The sequence below is a fragment of the Mastigoproctus giganteus genome, chromosome 1 (assembly GCF_048544385.1).
Source record: "Mastigoproctus giganteus isolate SK-2022 chromosome 1, ASM4854438v1, whole genome shotgun sequence".
Classification (NCBI taxonomy): Eukaryota; Metazoa; Arthropoda; class Arachnida; order Uropygi; family Thelyphonidae; genus Mastigoproctus; species Mastigoproctus giganteus.
The window spans coordinates 221130136-221157516 of NC_143575.1; the positions used below are offsets into that span (position 1 = coordinate 221130136).

General features: G+C 36.9%; 1 protein-coding gene across 1 annotated transcript in view; it reads left to right on the forward strand.

The window, feature by feature from the left end:
* Nucleotides 1–27381, forward strand: part of Usp32 (Ubiquitin specific protease 32) — an 837997-nt gene that overhangs the window by 407774 nt on the left and 402842 nt on the right. The window lies entirely within an intron of this gene.

The following is a 27381-nucleotide window of genomic DNA, read 5'->3' on the forward strand; positions in this document are numbered from 1 at the left end:
AAGCACTAGTGGGGTGAACTGTGGTAGCCAAAGCTACAGACAGGGAGAACAAGTAAAAAAAAAAGTTTCAGGAGAGGGTTAAAGTGGTAGAGAGAAAAAGGAGGCAGTAGTAAAGGTGCCTGCCTAGTTGAAAGGGGGGACAGAAGAGGGTTCCCCACAGTAGAATGCCCATCCTGCCCCAGGGATGGGAGTTGGCAAGTGGAATTGGGGTTACCCACCAGGCGAAGGTTGGAGGGAGAGAACAACCAACCTAGGTGGTAGGAATAAAGGATCATAGGAAAAGAATCCCTACGTTGGAGCATTTGTGTCTGTGTTGGCACTCTATTCTACAACTGGCCAAGGGATAAACCCTTTGTTGGCTAGTGTCAGCGTTCCACACAACACCAGCTAGCTAGCAATGCCATGGTGTTTGCTTGTATAGGCAGGGGGCCACTATGGCCATCTTCCCATCATCAATCCGTGAGGTGGGGAGTGGCAGGCAATTTTAACCACTCATAATCCTCATTCCCTCTCTTCTCTCATTCTTGTTTTATAATTTTTTCTTACATTTTATATTGTTATTATGCTTTTTTCTTACATTTTCTGTTAGGTTATAATTTCCTACTCTCACACACACACATCGATCTTCTTTCTCACTGTGGGGGATGCAATGGTACATAGTGTACCTACTATACTAAATATCTAATAATTAAAATTAAGTGGCTATAGACTAAGCGTTAGTACAGGGGATCCTCATTATCCGAGGATAATTGGTTCCAGAAAATTCCACTTAAAACAGGGACCAAATTTTCGTAATGTTTATTATGTACTTGTAGATAGTAAAAAATGGATGAAGGAATTGAAAATGAGAATTTTTTTATTAGACATTTTTTGGTGCTACAGCATCTATTGAACGCTAGAGTGCGAGAGTACACTACTGGCACTATAGTGGATGCTAAAAATATGATATATGAATAAATATGAATGCGATAAAAACAAAAAAATTATGTTCTAAATGATTTTTAATAAAGACTAAATATTAGCTACTCTAATTTTATGTAGTGCTGAATGATTTTTCATGCAACATACACTGTAGCATGTGGTGTACCTTCAGCTAAAAATAAGAAATCTGATATTTGAGAATAGAAGTCTAAAAATTTTACCCTATGTAATGCTGTTGAAAGATTTCTACAGAAGTGCCATCTTGGCAGAAGGCACTGCAGTTGCATTTCAATGTGAGCACCATCTTTTGAACATACCCCAAGATGTACTAGCGTCACGCAAGAAAAAAGAAAACATGATAGAGGTGGAGAATATAGGCCAATACTTCGTTGTCTGCATAAAAGTGTGCCAAACTTCATGTTCTGTCCGGAAAGGCAATGCATTCTTCCATTATATGGACATGAACAACAAATTATGTTGCAATCTGAGTTTGTGCAAAATTTTAGAACTGATGTCTCTTTAGTGAACTTCTGGATATGACACTTTGCTATGCCGCTCCTAGAGCACATGATTGATGCAGTTGGAGGAATTTGTTGGTGGCCACAACAGCTCCTCAGAGAGCTATGTGACTGGAAGAATAAAAAGAGTGTTTTTTAGTACTGGAAATACCAATGGACACAGCACTCTATAACTGACTGGTATAACGTGTGCAGAGTGTTTGGAGCGACAGTTTGTTACACTACACGAGGTAAGATGGTTGGTACAGAGCATGCTAAATGGCGACCAAGCTCCTCTCTCTGAAGATAGTAATGCAATTGTACAAAACAACAGGCATATTAGCATTAGCATTAGTAGAGGCATTTGATGCAAGAAAGCAAGCTTATGCAGCATCAGCCAAAAAAAATAAAAAATAAATAAAAAATAACCACTTCACCCCCTCTGTTCATTCGAAATACCTGTCCAGCTGAGCCTTAAACTTATTTAGGCTATCAAGTTCCACGACAAGGGATGGAAGTCGGTTCCACCAACCAACCACCCTCTGGCTAAAGGCAAATTTCCTCACGTCTATCCAACATCTGTCTTTCCTCAATTTGAATTTATGCCCTCTCAGGTGATTATTCTGAGCAAGAGGAAGAATCCCATCAGCATTGAGCATGCTCAAACCATTCAAGGCTTTATACACCTCTATCAGATCACCTTGCTGGTGCCTAGTCTCCAGACACTGTAATTTGCAAAACTTAAGCCTTTCTTCATAAGAGCACCCCTTTGTTCCATTCACTAATCTTGTTGCCCTTCTCTGTACTCGTTCCAACATTTCTACATCCTTCTTGAAATGAGGCCTCCAGACCTGTATACAGTACTCTAGGTGTTGCCTGACCATTGCCTTATACAAGGGAATAATCACCTCCTTATCCCTGCTAGAAAAATTGCTATATATCATCGACAATACACCATGAGCTACTCTTGCAGCCCATCTGCACTGCTCAGAAAACTTCATATCTGCCTGCACAACCACCCTCAGGTCCCTTTCATTCTCTACCACTGTCAGTGTAGTACCACAGAGTTGATACGTTGCGCTGGGGTTACTGTTTCCCATATGTAGTACTTTATATTTATCAGTGTTAAACTTCATTTGCCACCTCTCAGCCCATCTGCTCAACCTTTCCAGATCCTGTTGCAGAAGCATAGTGTCAGTAGTGTCCTTGACAACCCTGCCAACCTTCGTATCGTCTGCAAACTTGGACATTAAGCTTGATATACCATCATCAATATCATTTATAAATACAGAAAACAATAATGGACCCAATACTGAACCCTGAGGGACTCCACTAATAACATTAGTCCACGATGAGCAGTGTCCATTGATTACCACTCTCTGTCTTCTCCCTCTCAACCACCCCTTTATCCATAGCAGCAATTTGCCTCCAGTGCCACACTGCTCCAATTTGTGCAGCAGTCTTCCATGTGCAACAGTATCAAAAGCCTTTCTAAGATCCAAGTATATAATATCAAAGTAATTCCCCACATCCAGTTCTTTTGTGACTGCATCATAGTATCCAATCAGATTGGTCAGGCAAGACTTCCCCTTAACAAAACCATTCTGTGTATGAGCTATAACTGAAGTCTTGTCTAGATGATCCTGCAGTGCTTCTTTAACAAGTGCCTCCATTAAATTTCCGGGAACAGAAGTTAAACTAACAGGTCTATAATTACTTGTGACACCCTTTGATCCTCCTTTGTGAATTGGGGTCACATTTGCACATCTCCAGTCCATGGGTACTTCCCCTGAGTTCAAGGAAGCTCTCATAATTATGGCTAAGGGTTTGCTTACTTCCTTTGCTGCCTCCTTTAATATAACTGGATAGATCCCATCCACTCCAGGTGCCTTTCTTGTATTTATCTTCAACAATTTCTCCTCCACTTTACTCTCAGTTATCACAAGATTCTCTAGCTTACTGGCAGAGTTGAATACATCTCTGGCATTCCCCTCGCTGAATAACTCCTCATGTGTGAATGTTATTGCAAAATATTCATTTAGTTTGTTAGCTACCTGAGCAGGATCATCAACAGTTGACCCATCCATATCAAGTGGACCAATCTGATTCATCCCCTTCCTTCTAGAGTTTACATAAGTAAAGAACTCTTTGCTGTTTTTCTTTGCATCCCTTGTCAAAGATTTCTCGTAATCTACCTTCGCCTGCCTAACCTCCTTTGTAACTTGGTTACAGATCAACTTGTATCTATCATAGGCTTCTGTGTCACGTGTTAATTTGTATGTATCCCATGCATTTTTCTTCTCTGCCATATGTCTCATTAGTTCATCTGACATCCACTTAGGCCTAAACCTTGAACAATATTTCTTAGTTTGTATGTAAAGCCTAGTAGCTTCCAAGATAAGTTCTTTGAATGCTTCCCATTTTGAATTTGCTGTTGGTAACATCATCAGTTGGTCCCACTGTATAGAATTTAAATACTGTCTCAGTCCATCGTAGTCGCCTTTACGAAAGCAATAACCCTTCCCTTTACCCCTAATGGTTGTTACCTTTTTGAGTAAATCCCACTTCAGCACACTGTGACCACTGCCACCTAGTGGTTCATTTACCTGCAGATTCTTAATGCATGAAGAATCACTACTGATAATCAAATCAAGAGTATTACTCCCTCTAGTTGCCTCCCGAACATGCTGATGTAGAGAACAATCATCCAATAAATCCACAAAAGCCTTGCTAGTGTGTGACCAGCCCCCAAATTCCAGTCAATATCTGGGAAATTAAAATCCCCCATTATAAGACTCTCTGATTTACTGACCCACTCTATTTCCCTGTACAGTTTCTTATTATACTCATCAGAGTCATTAGGCCTATAGCACACCCCTACTCTCAATTTTGATCTCCCAATGCTTATGTCACACCAAACTGACTCGACACTGCACTGTCCAGCAATGTCGACTGGCTTCACTTCCTTGGATTTTATGTATTTCTTAACTAATAGCATAACCCCTCCTCCCTTCCTATCCTGTCTATCCTTTCTGTAGACATTGTACTCCCCAAATTCCAGTTCTGCATTCCTTATATCTGTGTGACACCGCGTCTCTGAAATCCCCACAATATCTGCCTTTGATGTTTTGAGCAATACCTCAAATTCATCAAATTTATTCACTAAACTCCTAGCATTGGTGTACACGCAAGTATACATGCACCTGTTCTTTTTCTTAGCTACCCTAACACAACCCATGTGTTTACTTGTACCCCAATGATTCCCAGCAGTCTCTGAAATATCCTGCATCTTATTTTCCAGGCTGCAGCTCATTCCAATAGAAGCAGTGCAAGAATCACTTTCACCTCTGCCAGAGGTGAAAGTGATTTCACCTCTGTTAATCTATTAGTCCTTGTATCCCACCAATCTAGCAGTTTTCCGACCCACCTAACACTGCCTCGATAGCATCAGCAAACATTCTTGCACCCTTTCTATTTAAGTGTATCCCATCCCTGTAGAAGCAGTCTCTCCTGTTAACAAGTACAGACCAGGCTGAAAAAAATTGTACCCCTTGAGCCTTGCACAAACTCTCCAGGGCCGAATTGATCGACAGGGCTCTCATCATATACTCCCTCCTATCGTGTCTGGGCAGAATTGCAGACACTTTCAAATTCAACCCTAATTCACGGTTTTTTTTCAACAGTGACCTGTACTTGTTAAGTAAATCTGCCGGTCTCCTACTCTTAATATCATTAGTGCCTACGTGTACAACTATATCACCTTTTATGTCCTTAAAAGATGATATCCGCTCTACAACGTCATCAACCTTTGTCCCTGGCAGACATACCCTATGGACCAAGAATTGATGAGCCTTTGGTTTTTGGTCTCAAGCAAACCCCTGATTGTCTGTATTTTTATGTGCAATGGCATGACAGGAGGCGCCTTATTCCCCATCATTGAGCAGGACAGTCTAAATGTCATGGGTTACCGCAATTTTACAGTGAACCATCAAGAAAATTATGCAGATCCAGTGACAAGAACAAACACGCAAGTGATTGAATGGTCATTGTTGGATTCCAAAACACATATTCTAAAGAAAATGAGAGGCATTAACAGGAACCTTTTTCAATCTCACCTTGCTGGAAAGTGCTAAGAAAAGATGTAGATGATTTATTTGTGACATTTTTAAATGATATTCAAAGTGTATATGATTAAAAAGTATAAGAAGTGTAAGTCATTAATTTAAATAAATATGATCTTTATTGTAGTTCATAGGTAGGGTACATGCTGGTACCCTACCTTTACAGATCCTCCATGACACTAAGCCAGGGGTTAATGTACTATTTAACCAGTTTGTGTATAATTCATAAAGAATATCATTTATGTTAATATTTAGTGTTTATTAAACATCATTTAGCACAATTTTGCATTTTTAACCCATTCATATTTTTCATATTTATTCATATATCATATTTTTAGCATCCACTATATCAAAACCTATAGTACTTAGTACCGTGCATGGGTTGAAGGAGAAGTATGGGGGGGGCGGGTGCTAGAAACTTTGTTCTAGAGACTAAACATGGGTTTCACCACTTCAAGCCTCCAGTAAGCAAAATGGTGGTATTTCACCGGTTGATGAAAGTCATCTACCACCTACTTGCACACTGTAGTGTATTCTCACACTATAGCAGCCGTTAGATGCGGTAGACCGCACGCTATAGTAGCACCCATTTTTTATTATAATATGTTGCACAATGCAAGGTCGAGTAAAGTTTATTGAAGTTACAGTATTTTTCAGTTGTATGAATATAGAACAAATCGAGAGTTGTTCATGTTTTGTTTTCCTTTTTTTTTTTTTCCTGCATTATTTTGTCAGGTAAAATTGTCATAGTATTTAGTTATGTCTTTAACGTCGTGCTTAACTTTTTTGCATGATCGTGAAGATCGTTCTCATATAAAATATTCAAGTGCTTGGTTAATTTTCTCAAGGGAAAAAGCTTTAATTTTCAAATCCTCATAACTGCGGGGACTTGGATAATGAATACTCTGATACCAGGGACCCCCAGTAAATACTTAAATACTTATATTAATCAGTATGTAGTTTGTGCCCTTTCACACTCACAGACATACTCTCATTTATTCTGCTGCCATTTGTCTCATTTATTCAGTTGTTTCTTACTGCATTGCTCTGCTCACCCCGGGCACTTCAACTTACTGATATTTTTCAGTTAAAGTGCAGATCTTGCAAGCCAGGGGGTGCAGTGTGTGGGTTGTTGTTGTTAGTTTATAGTTGAGATTGTGTTAGTATTTCTAATAAATATATTGTTAACTATGTGTTCTTGCAGCCACTTTCATTCCTTCCTTCACTCACTCCCATTTACAATAACACTCATTCTCTCTCTCTCTCTCTCTCTCTCTCTCTCTCTCTCTCTCTCTCTCTCTCTCTCTCTCTCTCTCTCTCTCTCTCTCTCTCGCTCGCTCGCTCGCTCGCTCCCTCCCTTGCTGGTTCACTCTCTCTGACCAAAAATAAAATTCATTCCCTTTTACCACAATTCCTATTTCACTCTATCATTCAGTGTCCGGCTCATTCACTGTCTTTCATTCTATCTTACATCCCCTTGCTGCTAGCTTACTAATATTTTTCAGCTAAGCTACTTCCCCAGCTGCCTGTACATCTCCCTCCCCTACATATTTATTTGTTTGGTGTGCCCCAGTCCCCCCCCCATGGGCATGGAAAACCTGACTAAACCTAGTCAATCCAGTTTTAGCCTGGTTTAGTCAAATTTAGGTATCTGTTAGAGAGCCGATACAGCTACCCCATCAGTTTAAAACAGAGCTGCAAACCACCTAAAATTTTGGACCGGTTCAGTTCAAAAATTTCTCAAGTGGTTCTGTTTGTGGTCTGGTTCAAAAGGAAATTTTGACCAGTGGTTTGGTTCGGTTCAGTCAAGTATATCATCTGAAATAATTCATATAGTTTCTTAGTTCATTAATGATAGTAATAATATCACATTATAATAAAATATTACTATAAAATCTTATTTTAAATAAAAGTAAATTATATTAATAATATATTTGACAAGTAATAAAATTGCATATTAATCATTTTCAATCTGATTGAAAAAGGAGCAGAAATTACCAAAACATTAACTCTGAATATTAATCTCTTCTCGTATTCAGTACTCATAAACATATACAAGAGAGCGTTTAATTTGGAAAGAAAATAATTATTCACACTAAATTTTTAATAAAATTTAATAATACTAAGTAAGGCAGATATTTCCAGATAATATAAAAAAATCACAGAAAATAATCACAATAAAACTTTAAGAACAGAAGAAACAAACTTGAATTACAAGCAAAATATTATTAGTTACTCAGGGAATCAACATAAAGAATTAATGTATCAAAATAATTTTACTTATTTTAAAAATAAAATGTCCTCCATTAAACGTGAGCCTAAACAACTCTTATCAGTCAAAATGATCTGTAATGTCGAAAAGCATCTTTCTACACTTGCTTGTGTGGCAGGAATTGCGAAGATTACTTTTGCTAGCTGATAAAGCTCTAGATGACTAAACTCTTTTGCTTTCCAATATCCTAAGACACTTGTCTTAGGATATTGTGCCCCGATGCCTCTAACCTGAATCCGCCACTAGAGATGCCTGATGGTGTATAAAGTGAATTAGACTGAAGTACTTTTAGGGTTTAAGCCACAGGCTGGGAAAGAATTTGACAACGTACAAGTTTATGCAAAAGCAGCATATCAGTACACAGCAAACTCTAAAAATATAGTTAAAAACGGCATTTTAATTATCTCCTATTGTGAATATGAGAAAATGAGAAAAAATTGAATATTAAATAAAATAAAATATTAAAAATAATAATAAATAAAAATACTGCAGAGAAGTTTTCCATTTATGCACATAGTTATTAGAACTATTTTAATATTAAGCATTCTTAGATATACTGAAGATTCTCTGTAATTCAGTGTATGAGTTTCTCATCATAATGATTCAAAATATCCAAAATTAAAATAAAAATTCATCCGATACAGATGAGAATTTCCAGGAGTTATTATAATTTAATTAATAAGTAAAGGTTACTATAAAATAATACACTTACCGAAGATGCTTCTTTTGCGAATCCTTTCTCCAAGTTGTCCACACACAACCTAATATCGGGGCTTAGAGGGGACCAGGCATTTGGTGTGTTATCAGACACTGTTTAAAACACTGGATCCAATATCTTTCTATTTCAGAAGATTTAGGAGAAGTCCGGTTGGCCTGCCTCCCTGAAATCCACTCATGCACACCTTCTCAATGGTAAGCCTTGTTACGTCATGTAGGTGGCAACGAACGTGTAGAGTGGTTCTCTTCAAGACGCCTGGTCAGCGTGAAGAGGAAATGACCAAACCCTCCAGCACATGACAGTAAGACGAAACAAATGGCCCTCAGTCCCCAGCGGCTTTCACTCCCCCTCTTACGGCAGCGAGAGGGTCCGAGTGGAAGCAGAGGGTGCTTAAGAATCTCTGGGTACGACCAGGCTGCTGTGCACAGAAACTGAACTTGGCCTGTTACAACGTAAGATCGCTCATCAGTAAAGACAGGATATTAGAGCTGGAAAAAGAATTAGAAAATGTGAATGGAATATCATCGGTTTGGCTGAAACAAGAAGAAGAAATGAATCACTTATAGGTTTATCAAGTGGAAATCTGCTGTAGACCAATTGAAACAGTGAAAGGAGTAAAGGTGGAGTTGGCTTTTTGGTCCATAAAGATATAAAAAACAACATATTGGAATTCAAAAGTATGTCACCAAGGGTGTCAAGACTACTACCTCAGGATTTCTAAGAGGTATAAGCTAAAGGTTATAATGATTTGTGCACCGACATCGAGCCATAATGATGAAGAGGTTGAAGAAATGTACACCGAAATTGAGAGTCTTCTAGATGAACAGAAAACTCACTACACCATCATTATGGGGGACTTCAATGCTAAGGTTGGAAAGAGACAAAACAGCACAGAAAGGGGAACTAAGTCCCAAATAAGTGAGAACTATCCCCTACTTGGGACTTGGCACAAATAAAGTACCCATGTGCTCAGAATTACATCTCGAGTAATAGCTCTTCTTATTAATAGCGTTCGCATTCCTCTTCTCACAAAGATAACTGAAGACGAATATCGAAAGTTGCTCGTGCACAACTTTTGGCTTTCATTAATAATTAATCTATTCAGGATTATCCCCATCTTTACGATTTTAATTGACAACCATGGATTGGAATGTACATTTCCTTTCTTACATGTATATTTTAATGGGTTTAAATTAATTTAATGTTTAATTTTTTAAATTTAAATTGAACCACGACTTTAGTAATGATTTAGTACAAGCAAGTCTCTCATTCTTATTAACTATGTGTCTTCTATAATCTCATCACATCCATGCAAATTTGTCAAGAGGTGAGTGCCTTAGTTGGTAGAAGGTTAATAACTGCTTGTAAATCTTTTAGTAAGGTTTATGTCTCCACCTGGTCTTGCATAAAGAGATGTAATGTTGAACTGTCCTACAACATTGGTGATATGGGTGCACACTACCACTGGGAAACAGAGGTGACCCATTTTTTTCACTGTAAGGTCAGTGTTTTTGACCACTATTGCCGTAGAAGGGGACACCTGAGGCATGTGCTATGATTTTATAGCCTCTTGTGTGTGTGTGTAGGTTTCTTGGAGTACCAAGATATCTATATTATTTTCTTCCAATTTGAGTTTGATCTGATCTACAACAGTTCTTGCTCTTTGAGCATTCAGTTGGATGAGATTTCGAGCCATAGTCACATTGCTATTTTTAGTCTGGCCCATAGTTGGTCCTAGATTGCACGAGTTTCACTATTTTTTTATAACGGGCATTTTTCATCCCTGATGCTGTGGCCATAGTCAGTCAGCTGTACTGCTTTGCAGGTTACACATTTAGGCTACAGATTTACTTTGGCAGTTTTTGTTGTCGTGGCCACTAACTGCACAGTGACCACAGAAAGTTTTTCTGACTGCAATCCCTGACAATACGAACGTATTTATGGAATTGTAACACCATTGTATAGGGAAATTTTCTTTGAATCTATGACTCGTCCAGCCAGCATAGATTCTCTGTTGTCCTTACAGTGCTTTCCAAATTTTTGGTGTGATTTCTATAATTATGTTTATCTGTATTTCTTCTGCATTTGGTTGCTCTTTTAAACCTGAATTCATCAACAAATTCTTTTATAGTCATTTTGCTGTTAAAGTTTTTATAATAGATTTCCAACATTAAGTCTTTTTCAGATACTGTTTGTGGTATGTCAAACATTATAATATGAGGATTTTTCCCTCTTAGTTTTTTGGGTAGTAAGCCCAATTTTTCCAATTCAGGGTGGTTCTCTATTTTTTTTAAATTTTTTTTATGCCTTCTTTGCTTGCTATCTCAGTCAGGACTTCATTATTTCTTTCTTTCTTTCATGTGAGGTCTCAAATTTGTTTCTACTGCTTCCTTTACTGCCTCACTGGTTTTGTTAGCAGAGTCATTTCTTGCTTTTAGAATGATAACATTACTTTCTTTGGTTATATTTTTTTCCCTTACAAGCTATTGCTTAGCCTTGTCAGTGTCATGACCTTTGCCACTTGGGTGTAGGTTAATATGTTGATTTTGTAGTTGTTCTTCTCTCCAGTAATAATCTCTAATTTTGTTTTCAATACTTGATTCTATGTATTTAGTTCAATTAGGTGCCACTCAAGCAGTGACCAACAGTTTACTATCTGCAGCCTAATTGCAGAAGTCATCCTATTGGTTTGCTTGTGCATATATTCCTCAAGGTAGACTCTTGTTTCCTTAGCCTGTTTGATTGTATCAGTCAAGTTAATGAGATACTCTATTTTCATTTCTTTCTCAGTTTTAAGTTCCATGTCTGGGGTGGAGTCTCTTTAGGTTCCTCTTGATTTTTCCCTTTCCTAGCCTTCTTAATAATAATGTTATATCTAAGTCATTATTACCAATTTTTTGTGAATTTCCTTCTTGATTTTGATCTTTTACAGACATTATATCAATACTGTGTTCCTTATATTGAAAGGAGTAATATGACATGTTTTATAAGCTCAGGCCTATTAATATCCAAGAAATGCAAATTTCTGGTTTTGGCGAGAAATTTCGCACAAACAAAGAAAACTATCTCAAATCTTAAAATATATGTTAATTTTAATGTCAGAATTGAATTCTCCATTTAAACTAACCTTAGAAAAGCTAATTTTCCTTTGATACACTCAATTTTTGAGTTCTTCAGGCACACTCAATCCAGTGATTGCAACAGAGATCGCTAGTGCTTAAGCAATTGCACTGCACAAAAACGCTCTGAAGAACACAAAATACACTAGAACTATAGCAGCCAATACTCTTATCTTGAATATTTCACTTCCCTCCATAAGCAAATACTTTTAAAAGTGAAAAATCTATTTTTAAATCAAAATGGAACTCCAAAATCCAGCGATGTTGCTACTGATGACTGTCCACTGTCTACAATCAAACACAGCTCTGTGCAGATGGGACCGTTCCACTCCATGACTGCAGTGCTCCTCCTACAAGAATAATTTCACCAACACAATTTGAGCAAACATTAATATCAGTAATCCAACCAAGGAAAGGAAAGAAATTGTGCAGATCATCCCATTTTGCTTCCTTAATGTAAAACAACATGAGGTTGAGAATGACCTTGAGAGAAAGGCTCCATTGGAGAAGAGAGTATCACAAAATTGTTATCCAAGGTGGCTAGTGGCCTATTCACCTTGACCCTATACTTGAAAGGGTTGTTTGTGAGAATAAGGTCGAGTGCTCTGTGTGATTAGGATTGTCTGACATTTTAGTAGGTAAATGAATAATCTGTCTGTGCGAGATCATTAGTAATTGCAAAAGCTTCAGCATCTCAACTAGCTGGATCCATGTGAATAGAAAATGAAAGCAACCAGAAGTTGTGAATGTTAAAATCTGCAAGAAAATTACTTCAGGAAATGTTAGGAAAGTTGGACTTGAGGAAGTCAGATTTCCAAGTGATTTATGGAGTTGGGAGAATGATAAGAGGAAGCAGATGAATTTGACAGAATGGGGTAGAGAGATTTTAATCCACAGAAGATTGAAAAGAGGAGATTCCAAATTGTTAAGTCTCTGACACGGAATACATTGGTATTCCGTGTCAGAGACTTAATAATTGGGATTCTGTTAGAAAAAGTAAATGTGGCTTGGCAGACGCAAGTGGAAATGGACATCATTGATATTGGAACTAAAACCATGTATATTTGTGAAATGATTGAAGAAGTCCTTGAGAGATTTAAATCATTTTTCAGATAAGTCTGCTGTAGTAGTTCGACAATTCATGATACATTCAGTAGTGAGACAAGGTGGGGTGGACATGTTGTACGAAGTAATGAAATTTTTAGATATGGTGTACACATGGTAAGAATGTACCCAGCTCCTTGACATAATGTGGCATTGATAATGCCTCCCGCATACACACAACTCTGCACTCCCTCCAGCATTGCCAGTATGCTCATTCCGGTGGACTGTCTAGTAGCGCCAGCCTATGAACACCATTTTAGAGCTGTTTAAAACATTCACATGTGTCATCGCTGTATCTTTGAGATTCTTTCAAAAAAAAAAAAAAAAAGAAAAAAAAAAAATGTGTATAAATCATAATCTGGTGTAAATGCCAGTCATATAATTTAGTCAGATTTGTATGTTATAGAGATTGAAGGATCTGTATGTTTCCTCATAATTTCTAAGAGTAAGTTTATAAATTTTATGAAACAGATCAACCCAGTATTACGCAGATCTTTAATTTCCGTAAAATTTCAGCAGGAGATTCTCAACTTTTGATCCTATCTCATACTTTTCTGATAAGAATGCATTTTCCCAATGACTTTGTGAATATTAATAATGAAATTGTCTGTTTTATAAACTATGTAAATATTTGTTTTAAATATTACACTAATAATCTCTGAGTTACAGTAACAGGTTTCTTTACAAATATTCTTCCAGCTCTGACAGCTAGGGTTGCTACTTTGGATTCTAAAACACTGATGATGTCGATATTCAAGTCTCACGTGTGATTCAAAAAGATTGAATTTTGATATTGATATAGTCCAGTCATCCAAATCCTCTGCTTGCACCTCATGATGGTGGGACTGTTAGTAATGCTGGGTATATAATCATGTGCATGGTCTAAGAATGCAGTGTATAGTAGTGGTGGTAGTCACCACCATGGTGTGTAACAACATAAGCAAGGAACAAGTTGTGGCATCCAGATTGCACATGACAGACCCTCTGTCACTAGATGGTACAGTCTGTCCTCGTATAGCACGATAGTTGCGTTCCTAGAAAACCTCGTGCAATGCAAAATCGTGCAATATAAACAACAGGCCCTATGGGAAAAGTGGGGTTAGGTGCCGACCACCCAAGATTGAACACACATTTGGAACCAAAACATTACCAAACACAATAAATAATCGGGTAATTTTAATCGTTATAAAATACTTACGTATTTAAAACGATTAAAATACGTAATAAAAATAATATTATATTATAATAAAGTATTTTTATGATTTTTTTAATACTGAAAAAGTATTTTATGCGAATAAAATACGTATTTTATTCGTAAAAAAATTTATTATATTAAATAAAATAGTCGTAATAAAATACTTACGTATTTTATAATACATAATACGTAAGTCGTAATAAAATATTGCTAATGCTTTTGCTTCTATCGTAAGCAGACTTGTTTTTTGTTTGATTTTCTATCCAAACAGATGACAGCCGTTCCATCTCTCCCAATTCTTGTCTTAATCTAATGGATTTTAATTACACTGAGTTGTTCCAGCTTTGAAAGTTGTTTTTATTTTATCTGCATTCTTTGTAATTCTCGACATTGCCTCATTTAGGTCTGTAGCACGTGCAATATCACATGGTCTTTCATTTCGCTCAAAGCGTTTCACAATTTCATATTTTTTCTCTATAGCACGATAGTTGCCTTACGGGGGAAACCACGGTGGGCCGGAGGCCGGTGTGATTTTGGCCATAAACCGTAGTATGAGGCCACTATAAATTTTCCCGGGTAAGAATTTTTGAGCCAGTCCGCCTCTGTTTATCCATATTGCTTTTTTTTTTTTCTCTCTCTCTGAATCTGCAGTGTCTTCGCCAGGACGCTTCCTTTTCACACCTTTTAAGTATTTTATTAATTTTTAGGGAATAAAGCGCAATTACAAAACGAGGAGGCATGCTTGATACACATAAACAACGCTGCGCGTGTGTAGCAACTGAATAAACAACACTGTAAAGCCCGAGATACACTATTAACACCTCACATTTTACTAAAGCACATTTCTAGGGGTTACTACCATAAAACAATAAAAACAATTTCCAGTTGCGTTTCTGCTAGTGGAATCTGTTATAAACTGGTAATAAACTCCATCTAATTGCATTTGCGATTATATCGATAGCTGGAATTGTGTTGGTTTTTACGTTATTATGGTGAAATGTGTTTCCCCTTCACTGATATAAAACACATAAATACATTTTCAGAATCTCCTTCTTTCCTATCGTGTTGCGTTCAGTTGGGGTGATTCCGCGTTCGACTGCCATTTCTTGTAAACACAAAGGCGAATCGTGTATAAGCGAATTCGGTTCGTGTTATATAAGATAACGTTCCCCTATTTATAAATCGTGTATGATCGAATTCGTGTAATGCAAACACGTGTTATACGAGGACCGACTGTACTAGAAGTTAGATGACTCTCGTCATCTGGTGCAGATGCCACTTTGCTTATTGGAGGATCAAAGTGGGGAAAACCATCTTTGGTTCCCAGAGCAAAGCTCCCCATCTCTTTTGTTATGAATTTATTTGGTGAATTCTTTTGAGGTTATGACTAGCATTTTGTTGAGCTTCTCTGTTCCTTACATTTTGAGAGTGCAGCTTTAAAATGGTTTTTGCAAGCCAGCAAGTAAAGGCCATTGTTATGTTCTTTGTTATTTGGTTTTTAGGAGCATTAGCAACTAAGGCCATATTGCTCTGGGATATGCGGTGGTCATTCCCTGACCTTTCTGCATCCTCCGTATTTGGTGGTGACGGGCTCGAACCCTGATCTAATCAAGGTGCGTGTGCTACGCACTGGTGCTCCTTCCCACCTGGCTACGGAGGCACCTTAGATGGCCATTGGACAGAATCTGTTCGTAACACTTTAGGAGACATTCAGATCAACTAGTGTATAATATCACTGCTTCTTTCTACAGTGAGATTATGCACTAGCAGCTTTTACTAGAGGATATCTGGATATGTACAATTTCCACATCCCCCCCCCCCAGTTATGATTACTGACCTAGTACTGCAATAATTAAAGACCAACACCAGCCAGGAATTAAAAATTTTACTATAAAAATAAAATATACAGAATATAATGAAATACTGTGATACACTATCGGAAGACTAGAATATTACAATAAAATAAACTACAATAAAACATTAAAAATGTAGTTATCAATAAAATTATCTAAAATAAACTGGATTAAAAGCAATAAAACCTGAAGCTTTCGGAGACTGCTATCTCCTTCTTCAACAGTGTACTATTAGTGCAATGACACATCCTTAAGTAGCAGGCCTATGGCACTCATGCACATGGTTGGCATTCCCCACGCGCACATCAGAAATGGAAGTGGCTCGGGAGCAGGTCAAATAGAACCGGTCATCCCATCTGAGGACAACCGCCTCAAACAGGGGGGTGTAAACATATGCCCCTGACCCTGTTAATAGTATTAAGACTGGATGAAGAGATTTGCAAGCTCTCGAGCCACTTGTGTTCCCAAAATCCATGGGCATGGTCCGTAATGACTGCGTCTTCAGGGGAGATCCGATGCTGCTTCTCCCAGAAATGCTCTGCCACAGCAGACCTCGCATAATTAGCAGTCTTAATAGCGGTCATGTGCTCCCCCAGACGATCTTTTAAAGACCGTCTGGGGGAGCACATGACCGCTATTCCTCCGTCCCAGAAGTTGCACACAGACCCGCTGTGTGCAACTTCCTGGATGGAGATTGCACACCGTGGTGTCTCAAGTTAAAGATCCCATAGCCCAGGACTATACTAGTAGTGTAGTCTATGAGATTAAGTGCCCGGATTGTGAGGAGTGTTATGTGGGGGAGATGGGGTAACGTTTAAAAGACCGTCTGGGGGAGCACATGACCGCTATTAAGACTGCTAATTATGCAAGGTCTGCTGTGGCAGAGCATTTCTGCGAGAAGCAGCATCGGATCTCCTCTGAAGACTTGGTCATTACAGACCATGCCCATTGATTTTGGGAATGTAAGTGGCTCGAGAGCTTACGAATCGGTTCATCCAGTCGTAATACTATTAACAGGGTCAGGGGGATACGTTTACACCCCTGTTTGAGGCAGTTGTCCTCAGACAGGATGACCGGTTCTGTTTGACACGCTCCCGAGCCACTTTCGTTTCCGATGCGCACGTGGGGAATGCCGACCATGTGTCTGATGGACCACATGCATGAGTGGCATGGGCTATTAGTGGCATTGCACTAATAGTACACTGTTGAAGAAGGAGACAGCAGTCTCCGAAAGCTTCAGGTTTTATCGCTTTTAATCTAGTTTATTTTAGATAATTTTATTGTAATTGTCTTCCGATAGTGTATCACAGTATTTCATTATATTCTGTATATTTTATTTTTATAGTAAAATTTTTAATTCCTGGCTGGTGTTGGTCTTTAATTATTGCAGTATGGAATTTCCCAGCCCCATAGGCCTGTTTGAAGATATACTGACCTAGTAATTTTAAAAAATAACAGATTCGGCATATATGCATTAATCAAAATGCCAACTAGTGGTGGCCACCACTAGTTAGCATTTTGAACAATCATTTTTAAATATTTAATCCCTTACGGCAGTAGTTCTCAAAGTGGGTGCTGCAACATCAAATTAAGCATCGGCTTACATCGTGGCCTTTGCTAAAAAAGGTCGTTGATTTTCATGCAACTGTGTAAATTAGAAGTCGTCATGAAATAATTACTGGCCATGTCGCAGTGATCATGTACATATACCTACATATACAGAACAGCTGAGCTGTCCGTTGCATACACTGTATTTGGAACAGCACAATGCCGCTGCGAACACTCATACTCACTTAACGGATCTTAGCCCTTAGCTTGCATTCCTCTTTGGTGTATCAATGTGCCTAGTTGTGCATATAGTCGAGCATGTTTTGTTTTAGTTAAATAGTTTTAGACACTATAAAATATTTAAGGGCAAAGGCCTCATGCTGCGAGGTAGAATGACTAACATGTAGGTTAGTGCAAAAGCATCATTTTAACGTAGCGATCTACCAAAGTAGTTAAATTAATTAATTAAATTGGCATCGTTTTGGTTATATCTCATATTGTGAATGCCTTCACAACAAATTGCATGGTATTGCACTACCTCGAATAAATAACATTTCACCAGTGGAGAAGACTACTGTTATTTATTCTCAGCAGATACCACCACCCAGACAGCACCGTTTCAAAGCTTGTTGGCTTCTCTTCGGTGGGTGGGGAGGTACCCTGGTGTTGCAATAGTGACAACCCAGTTGTGAAGTAACTTCACAATATGAGAGATGCCTGATTGAAACGGTGCCGTCTGATTGGTGGTATCTGCTGAGAATAAATAACAGTAGTCTTCCCCACTGGTGAAGTGTTATTTATTCGAGTCGAGCATGTTTTGTTTTAGTTAAATAGTTTTAGACACTATAAAACTATGGTATTGCTAGTGCCATGGTATTGCACTAGCAATACCATGGCAACTCATTGTGAAGGCATTCACAATATGAGATATAACCAAAACGATGCCAATTTAATTAATTAATTTAGCTACTTTGGTAGATGGCTATGTTAAAATGATGTTTTTTCACTAACCTACAAGGAGTACTCCTTTCAAGAGCAAGAATAGGCCATACACATTTGATTCACCTTCATTTACTCACAGGAGATGGTCCACCACAGTGTCCACATTGTTCTCTAAATTTGACTGTGAAACACATTCTCATTGAATGCCCATACTATAAACAAGACAGAAATACAACCCTGCAATCTTTGGTTAATCTTGGGAAACCAATAACTCTAGAGAATGTCATTGGTGACAATGCAAATATTCCTGAATTTTTTACCTTTCTGAAGAAAATTGGAGTTTTTTGTCATTTATAATTTCTGCCTTTTCTGACATGAAAAGAAATTCTCATATATTATTACAGTAAAGGAATAGGCACATTATAGCCAAAGCAGCTTATGTGCCATAACCCCCCCCCCACATCAACAACAACAACTAACCTACATGTTAGTCATTAAAGTTTTAGTTAATATTTCTATTTCAAATACTTTAAAACAGTGGCCATGGAAAACTTTATTATTAAAAAGAGAAAAAATCAAGATAGTAATGAACATTTGAATCAAGGAATAGTGGCATACAATGAAGATACTTCATAGAACAGCAGAAAAACTGAAGTAAGCACAAGTTCAACTATAAAAAAAAAAAAAAAACTCGTATATATCAAGACAGTTACTTAGAAATGGGGTTTACATAGTGTGGTGATAGTTTTGCACCTAATCTATGTGTATTGTTTGTGGAGTAATATTAGCAGATGATGCTCTGAATCCAAGCAAATTATTGCAACATTTCACTACAAAACATAGTAACCTTTCTAATCAGACACCAGATTATTAAAATCGCAATTGCAGAGAAACTAATTCCCCCGCCTGTGCAGTAAATTGTAAAACAATATTTGGAATAGAAGAAGAAGAAGAATTAAAGAAAATTCCTTTGTTTGGTGATACGATTTGCAGACATTTGGAATATGTCATATAAAATTGAAAAAATTGTTTCTTCTAAAATTAAAGAATCTCCTATATTTGCATTACAAGTAGACAAATCTACAGATATTGGAGGTAAAGCCCAACTACTGGCATTTGTTTATATTATTGAAAATGATAAAATAATAGAACAATTTTTACGTTGCAAAGAATTAGAACAAACCATGACAGGTAAAGATGTTTTTGACGTTTTGAATGAATATTTAAAATCTATAGAAGGTATCATGGAAATTGTGTGGCAATATGCACAGATGGGGCACCGTCAATGGTTGGGTCATTAAAGGGTTTTCTATCACTAGCCAAAAGAGAAAATAAGAATATCATATCTATTCAATGTATCATTACATCGACAAGCTTTAATCGCAAAAGCACTAGGAGAGGAATTACTAAATGTCCTGAATGAAATAATTAAGATGGTTAATTATATTAAGAGCAGCCCTCTCAAATCACGGTTGTTTGCAAAACTGTGTGAAGAACTTGAATCTGCGTATTTGAACTTTCTTCATACTGAGGTCAGATGGCTGTCCAAAGGACAAATATTGAGTCGTGTTTACAAATTAAAAGTAGAATTACTCTTTTTTTTTTTAAACAAGAAGACAAGCATGAATTTTGTCAATTGTTAAAAAATGATTTTTGGTGTACAAAATTCGCTTATATAACAGATATATTTGAACAATTGAATAATGTAAATTCCAGTATGCAAGGAAGAGATGAAAATTTATTAAAATCTTCTGATAAAATTACCACTTTTAAAGACACGGTAAAATTTTGGAAAATTAAAGTTAACGAAGCCAACATGGAAATGTTTTCAAGGACAGCTGAAACAAAAAATAAAAATATAAAGAAGTTAATTTCTGAACACTTAACATCACTAGAAGAACAGATTTGTTATTATTTTCCTGATATATCTATTGACAGTTTTGACTGGATACAAAATCCGTTTGTTGAATTGACATCTAATAAAATTGAGTTAAGCCTTAAAGAAGAAGAGGAATTAATACAAATTCGCAATGACTGTACGTTGCGATTAAAATACTCTAAAATTTCACTCAAATCCTTTTACACATTAATTAAGAAGGAATATCCCAACATAAGAGCCAGGGCACTTCAAGTTTTGGTACAATTTTCTATCTCTTACTTGTGCGAACTTTGGTTTTCTATGCTCGTTAATATCAAAACTAAAAAAAAAGGAAAGACTGAAGTCGGTTGAAAATGAAATGCGGGTATGTTTGTCTAAAATACGCCCAAATATAAACAAACTATTAAATTGCATCAAGCTCATGATTCACATTAATTGTTTTATGTTTTGTTCTCTTTTTAAGAATATACTTGTATTGTAATAAGCATTTTTTCCTAAAATTAATAAAATTTCAATATAATTTTTTTTTTTTTTTTTTTTTACTTAGAATTATTTTAGTTTCTGGATATAAATTAGAAAATGTACTTATTGTTCCAAAAACATTAAAATAAGTATGAAAAAACAATCGAATATTATTTCTTTAATTTAGATTTTTTTTCATACAGTTTATTATTCTTAGAGATATGGAAATTGTGCGTAAAATGTGGTATGAGAACAATTTTTAAATAAAAAAAAAATTTTGTTTAAAAATCCTGTACCCAAAAGCCAAATGCTTTTTTCATGCATTTTTCAAAAAAAAAATTCCTTCCTTGCCCTTCCACATGTGTACCACTTTACAAAATAGTCTGCCAACACCCATGCACCCCAGTGCTGGGAATTTTTCATAATGGATTTAAGATGTCTTCACATTAAAAAGTTTGAGAACCACTGCTTTGCTGTATGGTAGCATTAACCAAAGAGTCAAATAGTTTTTATCCTTTAATTATGCTGTTCGAAAATTGTTGTTTATTTAAAAAAAAACAACTTACTCCCTTTTTTAGAATAGTTATAGATACTGTCTCCATTTTCAAATGCTTTTATCCTTTAATGCACTGACTGTATTTCAGAATCACTAATTTATCACTAATAATCACTAATAATCACTAATTAGCATTAGTAGCCGCCTATGATGCAAGAAAGAAAGCTTATACTGCATCAGCCAAAAAAAAAAAAAAAAAAAAAAATTCCCATTTCACATACCATTTGCTCTAAAAGTTTGTCCAGTTCTTCCTTGAATTTATTTAAGCTATCAACTTCCACAACAACAGATGGAAGTTTATTCCAGCAATCAACCACCCGCTGGCTAAAGGCAAATTTCAAAACATCTGTTCTTCCTTAATTTTAATTTATGCTCCCCCACCCTAGGTTCGTAATATGAGCAAAAGGGAGAATCCTATCAGCATTGAGCATGCTCAACCCATTCAAGACCTTATACAGAATTTAAGCCTTTCTTGGTATGAGCACCCTTTTGTTCCCATCACCAACCTTGTTGCTCTTCTCTGTACTTGTTCTAGCAACTTTACATCCTTTTACAGTGAGGCCTCCGGACCTGTACTCAGTACTCATTGCCTTATACAAAGGAATAATCACCACCTCCTCCTCCTCCCTACTAGCCAAATTCCTGTATATCATTGACAAGACCCCATGACCTGCTCTGACGGCCTGTCTGCACTACTCAGAAAACTTCATATCTGACTGCAAAATTATCCTCAAGTATTTTTCATCCTCTGCCGTCCTGAGTGTAGTACCACACAGTTGTTACGTTTCTCTGGCAGTTACTTCTACCCATGTGCAGTATTTTGCATTTGTCAATGTTAAACTTCAGTTGCCATTTTTCAGCCCATCTGCCAAACTTTTCAGATACTGTTGAAGTAGCATACTGATATTAGTGTCATTTAATAACCCTGAAAATCTTTGTATCATCTTTAGACTTGGGCATTAAGCGTGATATATTTTCATCAGTATCATTGATAAATACAAAAAATAACAATGGGCCCAACACTGAACCCTGGGGGGGCCTCCACTAATAACATTAGTCCACAAAGAGCAGTGTCGATTAATTACGACTCTGTCTTCTCCCCCTTAACCACCCTTTTATCCATTGTAGCAACTTACCCTTAATGGTATACTGCTCCAATATGTACAGTAGTTTTCCATGTGCAACATTATCAAAAACTTTCCTGAAATCCATGTACAGTAAGTGCCAGTTATAGTGATCTCTGGTTATTAGAATCAAATTTCGAAGAACCGATTCAAATCTCAATAAAATTCACTACACTTACATGCATCATTTATTAGAATTGCTTCTTCAGTTATAAGAATCAATTGTGAATGCCTCTGATATTTTTCTGGAGGTCACAATTATAGAGGTCATAACCATAAAACAATAAAAACAGTTTCAAGTTTTCGGTTTATTGGGCTTTTCTGTTAATGTAGTTCTGTTAGTGCAATAAATGTGTAGTAAACTCTATCTTATTGCATTTATGATAATACCGATAGCTGGAATTCTGCCTTTTCACGTTACTATGATGAAATGTGTTTCCTCTTCACTGAAATCTGTTCTTCATTTCTATATCTAAACTTCAGTACACTTGCATGTGTCATTTTAGTTCCAATTTGTGTGTGCTTTTTTATTGATTGAGGCTTATCTGTTTCACTGTTTTTAATTTTACTACCCAAAAAAAAAATGTCATTGGACAGAAAGAGAGTGAATTTGAGTGTAAAAAATAAGTTACAAATTATAGACATGTATGATAAATTAAACTTAGGCAATATGTCTCAAAGAGAAGTGGCAGTAACATTAGGAGTGCTTCAGTCATCCTCATAAAAATTATTAAAATGATGTTACACATTACCACTAATGTGATTAGTGAAACCAGAAAAAGGAAGCGTGAAAGGAAATGCCAAACAGAAGATGAAGCTCTGTTCGTTTGGTTCAAACAGGCCAGCTCATTTAATGCACAAATCAGTACCATATTCAGGTATCATCTTAGGTGGAGAGCATGACGACCAAATTTATGACAGGGTTTTTTTTTTTTAAGATAGGCCTGAGAACACTTATATGCATGGTTGGGGGAGGGGGAGTCATATGCTCCTTCTGCCCACCCCTGAATATGTTACTGGCACCAATCAATTGTAGCATTATTCTTCAAAGAGCTAATGATTTTGATGGAAAAACTACATGAAGGGTTCAAGGCGAAGGACAGATGGCTGACAAGATGGAAGGAGAGGCATGATATTATTCTTAACAAAAGAGAGGAAGGAGAGGTATGATTATTGTTAACAAAAAACTTCGAGGATAAAAACAGGATTTCGATGATTCTGCAGCTGACACCTGGTTGAATGAAAACCTCTTGGCAAACTGTGTTAAGCACTTATAATCCTGAAGACATTTTTAATACAGATGAAACAGGGTTGTACTACAGAGCTATCCCAGACCATTGCATGATTTTTAAAAATTCCTCTATGTTTGCAGGAAAGATCAAGGACAGGATTACAAACATGCAACATGACAGAAAAAATCAAGATGAAGCAATTAGTTATAGACAAGAGTAAAATCTGATATGAGGCAAAGAATCATCCAGTCTATAGATGAATGTTTTGGGGAACATCATCTGATATCGCAAAGCAGATAACTGTTCTAGATGCACTTAATATGACAATGAGTGCCTGGAATGCAGTTTCTGAAACCCGCATTAGCAACTGTTTCAAAAAATGTGGATTAATTATTCATGATGGTGAACTAAGTCACAATACTGATCATGTTGAAAAGCCTGAAGACATGGGTGAACGAACAGGAGTTTAATGATTGGGTGAACATAGATGGTGTTGTACAAGTTACTACAGCTTTAACAGATGAAGAAATTGCCAGTCTGTTACTGATAATTTTGCGAAGGAGGAAAACGAAGATGAACCCAAATGAATTCCATTTAAAATATGGCAAACTCATGAAGTTATAGCCATCCTGAGGAGAGCATTGGAAGAAACTGGTGCAAGTGATCGTAAATATAGACTGTTATACAATATTGAAAAATCTGTAAATAGACTTTGTAGTGATAATTTAAAGCAATCTAAAATAAGTGACTATTTTAAATTATAATCATATTACAAAGTGTTATGTTTATATGTCACTTTGATATTCACGGAAGTATAAATTTATTTTTATTTTACTAACTTGTGAATAATATTCTTTTGATTTTCACGTATCATTTAACTTGTGATAAACCTTTGGTAATAAAGCGTAAATTTTTGCTTTATATCTTTATTTTTATAGCCTCTGGATAATATTTGTCGATTTTTGCTTATTAGAATCAATATTCAATTTGCAGATGTGATCACTATAACCGGCGATTTACTGTATATGATATCAAAACTATTTTTTTCCATTAAAATTCCAGTTCCCTTATAACCACATCATAGTATCCAATCAGATTGGTCAGACAAGAATTCCCCTTAAAAAACCCATGCTGTGTCTGAATTATTACTGCAGTCTTGTCTAGATGATCCAATGCTTCTTTAACCAGTGACCATTATTTTTCCCAGAACAGAAGTAGGTCTGTAATTACTCGTGTCACCCTTTGATCCCCTTTGTGAATTGGGGATACATTTTATTATAAAATATTTGATATTAGGTCTCCTGTGCTTTTTTGTTTTCTCTCTTTCCTCTGGAATATGAAACATTTTATTTTACAAGACATCAGCTGACAGTAGTGTTCATATGCAAAAATTCCAAAGCCTTGCCTACTAATAAACATATCAGTAAATAACAAGTAAGGTAGCTCAGCCATATGAACGAATGTTTCTGTAATTCATATGAACATATCAATTCAAGAAACTTTTAATAAGTATACATAAAGAAAAAGGTAAAAAAAACTTATCAAAGACTCTGTTGCCTGATATCACTAGTTCTCTTATGTAGAAGACTTTTTCAATTTCTAAATCTTATCTCTACTCTAATGTTTACATAATCAATCAGATCACATTCTGACAATGCTAACAACAATGCAGTCATTCTGAAGTTGCTTAAACACTGATTATAGAGCATGCAAACACAGTGATGCACTAACCCATATACGGTAGCAGGAAAAACATGTGTGCAACATAGCTGAAGGGCAAAGAATATTCAGAAACAACTGTGGGGTGTAATAATGGTTGTGGCGTCTCCGTAGCCAGGTGGGAAGGAGCACCAGTGCGTACCACACGCTTCTTGATTAGACCGGGGTTCGAGCCCATCACCACCAAATATGGAGGATGCGGAAAGGTCAGGGAATGACCACCGCATATTCCGGAGCAATATGGCCTTAGTTGCTAATGCTCCTAAAAACCAAACAACAACAACAACAATAATGGTTGTATTCAGTGGTGAGCTGTGAATATTTTAATAATGGGCTCACAATATTTCTGGCACCTCCGTAGCCAGGTGGGAAGGAGCAGCAGTGCGTAGCACACACTTCTTGATTAGACCGGAGTTCGAGCCCGTCACCACCAAATACGGAGTATGCGGAAAGGTCAGGAATGACCACCGCATATTCACGGAGCAATATGGCCTTAGTTGCTAATGCTCCTGAAAACCAAATAACAAACAAACAAACAATATTTCTGACTTTCTACCGAGTAAATTTGATCAGTAACAGAAGTGGCGGCTTCCACCAGAGGTGCTTCCCACACTCGCACTACTCTACTAGTAGTGTGATTAGAGTGCGTGATGCATTTTTCGTGACTGGTATGATATCTCGAATGAGTGGCTGGTTCGGCGGGGGGGGGGGGGGGGGGGGGTTGACAGATGGGACTTATCATCACCTTAACCATGTGTATAATGTTCCTAGGTCTATCTAAAAAAAAAAAAAAAAAAAAACTTAAAAAACCTGGTCATCATGCCTCCCCTTACGATGGTACCTGGATACGATAGTCTGGAGTTCTAACCTTTTAGAATTTTTGAACAGTGAGGTCACAATCATACTTCCTGAAGTTACTACAGTAAGTATAATTGCAACAGTATGAGTATTTGTCAAATGACCGCAACAATACAAATATTTGTCAACAATTTAATTTTTCCGTGTCCTATTTTCGTTACATTCCATTGTTAGGTGTCCAAACAGCTGCATATGTCACTTCAACTACAAGATCAGTACTTCAATCGACGCTGTTTTCCAGAGACATTTAGATACTTTGCAAGTATACATCCCTTACTTTAGTTAACATAAATACATTGTCTTGTCTTTCGGAAATTATGAAAATTTGTGAATGTTCAATAAAAAAAAAACAAAGCTGCGCCTCCGTAGCCAGGTGGGAAGGAGCAGCAGTGTGTAAGACCGGGGTTCGAGCCCGTAACCACCAAATATGGAGGATGCAGAAAGGTCAGGAATGACCACTGCATATTCCCGGAGCAATATGGCCTTAGTTGCTAATGCTCCTAAAAACCAAACAAAAACAATAAAAAGCTCTTATTTCATAATCAGTATTTCAAAATACCTAAAAGAAACGCAAAGGATGTTTCACATAAACCATCAACCGCACGTGCTCGGCACACATGCAACTTTTTTATTCGTCATTTTTTTAATAACTAGGGAAATATAATGGATACATTTTTTTTTCATGATAAAAATTTTAATATTGCGAATATCAAAAATAACATGAAATATTTCCCATATCACAAATAACATAATTATCACAAAAAAATTCCACAATATAAAAACAAATATTACATAAAAATCAAACTATTCTAGAAAAGGTACACAAAAATCACAATTACATGAAAAAATATATTAGCATTAGCAAGGGCACATAATGCAAGAAAGCAAGCTTATATAGCATCAGCCAAAAAAAAACACACAACTTCTACAACAACAGATGGAAGTTTGTTCCAGCAATCAACCACCTGCTGGCTAAAGGCAAACTTCCACACATCTATCCTATAACCGTCTTTCCTCAGTTTGAATTTATGCCCTCTCAGGCGATTATTCTGAGCAAGAGGAAGAATCCCATCAACATTGGGCATGCTTAAACCATTCAAGGCTTTATACACCTCAGTCAGATCACCTCGCAGGTAGGCACCTCCGTAGCGAGGTGGGAAGGAGCAGCAGTGCGTAGCACTGCTGCTCCTTCCCACCGCATTTGGTGGTTCGAGCCTGTCACCACCAAATATGGAGGATGCGGAAAGGTCAGGGAATGCCC